The following is a 4,127-nucleotide window of genomic DNA, read 5'->3' as shown; positions in this document are numbered from 1 at the left end:
CAAGAGAAAGAAGTGAGACACAATAACCAGTCACATATTGTTCTAGTTCCATCTATACAAAATATCCAGGATAAATAAATAGAAAGCAGTTAGTGGTTTCTAGGAGCTGGGGGAGGGGGGAAGGATTGGAGGATTGGTTAATGGGTACAGGGTTTCCTTTCAGGGTGTTGAAAATGTTTTGGAAGTAGAGAGAGGCCATGGTTGCATAACACTGGGAATGTGCTAATTCCACTGAATTGTACGTTTGAAGATGGTTATTAATTTCCTATCAATTTTACCTCAATAAAAAGGGAGGGCGGTTCGTTTTTCAAGATCTCGTTCTTGACCATCCACTGCCGTGTAGAACGGAGAGTCGCGACCCTAAGCTTATCTGTTCCTGACGGTCAGAGGCAGCTTGAGAGGGGAGCTGATGCTGGACCGCGGTCTGGAAGCATGAGAGGGGTTCACCGGACAGACTGTGTGCGTGTACGTGGGGGAGGGAAGAAGGGCAAGGCAGAAACATCCTAGGAAGGCAGAAGAGTTGGTGAAAATGTATAGGCAGAGGAAGCGAAGGTAGTTTGGTGACAAAATAAAAGGAAAGAGGGCAACGTCAGACAGGAGGTTGACAGATGATATTAATGCAACACCTATTTACCAACTACACGTTTTCAACGGTCAGAGATTGGACATTTCCAGAGCTATCTTCGGGAGCCGTGTACACTCGTGTAGCTGTAGGGCACTTCACAGGGGTGTCCAAACACACTTAGCTGCCGAAGCCCCGTACGTAGCGATGTGTTGCTTAGACGTACTTGCAGTGTTCGAGCCAGCTCTCAACACACTTGAACACACTTTCTACAAAGGTATTCACTTACCATGCATGGTTCTATACACACACCATCTTAATTTTTACTTACCTGTAGCAGACATTGTCAGTGCCCTTCACACATCCCTTTGGCGTGGACCGTTTCCAGACCAGTTGGCCCAACTTCCAAATGCCATCCCTGAGTCTCCCTGACTGTGGTCTTCCTTTGCCACAAGACTGTCTACTTTGCATTTTCCCCTCAGGCCTGAAATGCTAGGAATTATACCCCTCAGAGGCAGCCTTCCACAAATGGCCGCTGGGAGTTGTCAGATACTTACCCCAATAGCTTCTCCCCTTCAATAAGTGTGAGGGGCCTTTTCAACACAGTCTTTCAGAGTCCCAGGGAGAATTCAGCTCCAGATGCTTATGGTGGCAGTTTGCTTGATAACACCCCCTTGGATCACTTCCTTCTGTCCGTTGTCTTATTTCTCAGCTCCCCTACTTTCCTTCAAATCCTTGTCTCAAGGTTTCGTCTGCTTGGGGAGAAAGGCCATGTAAGACAAGCACAGATTTCATTTCAAATGTACTTCCTCGGTCCATTCTTTAGAGTCTAGTCAGGAAAGGAGAACCCACACGAGACTGTTCAGATACGGGCGATTTAATGCAAGGAAGTGTTACCAAGAGAGAAGGGGTGAACCCCAGATATGAGAAGCTACTCTTCCCTCTGGCTTGAAACCGGTATCCCACCCTGGAGCACAGACAAGTAACCCTCAGGGACGTCTTCCCTGATTCCTAGACAAGGTAACAACCTCTCCTTATCTGCTTTAGCTTTTATTTCTGTGAATATGATTCACGTCTCTCTTCCCCACTAGATTAGAAATCCAAGAGAGTAGGAACAACATCTGTGTTTTGCTCACTGTGGTACTCCCAGAGCCCAGCACCACGTCTGGCACCACAGGGAACTCACAAAATACATGGTTGAGGGAAGGACTCAACAGCATTGTGTGGCTGCGGGCTCGGGCTGGCCCGTGAAAGCCAACTGGGCGATTCTCTCCCTCACTCCATATTCAGGGATGTCAGGTTGACAGTTTAAAACTAACTGTTGTGGGAGCATTTACACCAGAGACATTGGCAAACACAAGTAATGGCTGTTTTGTATTTCATTGTTATTTTGTGTGGGGGTTCTTTTTCTTTTCTTTTCTTTTCTTTTTTTTTTACAGTTTCTCTTGTTTTATGTAGCTACTAGAAAGTTAAATAACACATGTGGCTCTTGTTACATGACCAGCCAGCACTGCTTAGAAGAGGGAGCAGAGCCCTGGTGTCCTTCAGAGAAGCCACCCTACCCTCTTCGGGGGTCGAACTCTTCACAAGCATTCCCCAGCGAAGTGGCCCAGCAAACGAATTCTTCTCAATCCCAGGAATACATTTGTGGTACGTTGACAGTAAAACTAGTGTATTAAAGAGGTTTCATTTCTCTCAGTGACCTCTTACAAACACGTATCGCTAAAATGTTACTGACATGCCGTCCAAATTTCCTCTGAGACTCATCCGAATGAGCTGTGGGCTCTAGTCGTCTGCTTTCTGCCTGCTTCCTTAGGGACACTCACACAGTTCACTGCAGCCAGGTCGTTCTTTTAGGGCCATTCGCAGCAGTGCATGAAATGTGTATTGTCGGGCTAACACCAGGAAAGGCACCTCTCCTTCCAAGGTTAATGTAGGTTAAGACTCCAGAAGGGAAAGCATCACCACCTGGCGCCCAACCCAGATTCAACCATCCAGCGTTAGTTAGATACAGCCTCCTCTGGAGAGCCATGAGCGTGATGGTATGAGTTATCCCAAGTCAAGTCTTCCTGGTTCACTGCAGGGAAGCAGCATTCCCCAGTTAACACAAGGCTGTATTGCTGCAGACGCTCTCGCTACTCCGCTGTAAAGCTCAAAATGACTGAGTGAAGCTCCAGAGTCCACTGAGGCATTTTATTTGAATGTATGCATTACATCCCTAGGAAAAGAATCCCAGGACTTTCCCTCCTGTGTGTTTTCGTCTTGTTTCTTCACGGTCCGTGATGCCCACTGAGGTTGTCAGTACATAGTGAAACCAAACTGTGGGATGCGAGCGGGTTGTTCTGCCACTTTCCTAGATCTTTCAGTTGTATGTCCAATCTGGGGCTGATCACTCCCCGCTTGTTTAACTTGCCCGTGAGGTTCACAACAATGTTCCCAGCTCTGAGATCATCAGTGATTCCAAATTCACCAAGGTAACCGTGCTTCATCATCACAGTGAGAAACCGGATGATGACTTTGGAGCATGGCCTCTCTTTTCAGCATCGTGAACGCTCGTGAGAACATCTGCCAGGACCTTCATGCGCACCATTATGGCGGCACGGAAAGATGGCGGAAAGGGGTTTATTTTGTTGTTAAACATTTACCAGCATACCCCCTAAGTGAATCCTGCCTAACAATGGAACACGTGCAAGGCATCCATTTCCATGGCTTAATTAGGAAAACTTTCACTGAAGGTCTTAGCATCCGGCTGTATTTGTGCAAGGAAAGAAAGAAATTTTCATGCAGTTTTTCTCCTAGGCATGACTGGCTCCGTGTGACTTCAAGGACGTCTGCTACAGATGGTTACTGTTCCATTATTTAACAAGTAACAAGAATCAGAGATTGCAAGTCGGGTTGGCACCATGCTCACCGCTCCCAGCATTCACGGACATGTGTGGTTCTGGCCCCACAGCCCTCTCAGCAACAAGGCAGGACTGAGAAAGGCCTCCAGCCGAGCTGTCTTTCAAACCTCTCCAAGTCCAGGCGGGTGCTGTTGTGACTGTAACCTTTCCCTAAATTCAATATTTGAATGTGAATGTATTTTTGTGCATAGGGAAGGGAAGGCTTTCCTTGATGCTCATGTTTTTCCTTATAAGTGCCCAGATACACTGCAGAGAAACTAGTCACTTCACCTACAAGAACACTGAAATTACTTTTATGGAACAGGGAGGTTTGGAAGTGTTAGAACATCTCCCAGGACTGCTCTCTGAACCAATCACTGCGGTCAGGTTCTGGAAGAATACATTAGAATGGGAGGAAATGGTCCTGAATATATATTAAATTTAAAAGCAGTCATCTTTTTTTTTCATTTCCAATCTATAGAAAAACTGGAAAATATACATTTTTCTCTTGCAATCTCTGTGTATGGTAACATTTCAGGTTGTTTTCATGTTCTTCCTTTTCTTTTGGTATTCTCTAATATATGTCGATTTTTAATAAAAATATTGTGAATTAAATTCAGCAGTTTTTTTCCTTTAGCAACCACTTTCATTCCATGAAAAATTAGAAGGGTAGTCCCCAGTGT

The 4,127-nt window shown here is 45.7% G+C and overlaps 1 pseudogene; it reads right to left on the bottom strand.

The window, feature by feature from the left end:
- Positions 1-2,755: 2,755 nt before the first annotated feature.
- On the bottom strand, positions 2,756-3,155 carry LOC123799220 (small ribosomal subunit protein uS8 pseudogene; annotated as a pseudogene).
- Positions 3,156-4,127: the final 972 nt, after the last annotated feature.

The sequence above is a fragment of the Ursus americanus genome, chromosome 14 (genome assembly GCF_024610735.1).
Source record: "Ursus americanus isolate L20-20 chromosome 14, mUrsAme1.1.p, whole genome shotgun sequence".
NCBI lineage: Eukaryota > Metazoa > Chordata > Mammalia > Carnivora > Ursidae > Ursus > Ursus americanus.
The sequence above is the reverse complement of the archived record's forward strand: the minus strand, read 5'-3'. Positions and strand labels throughout refer to the sequence as shown.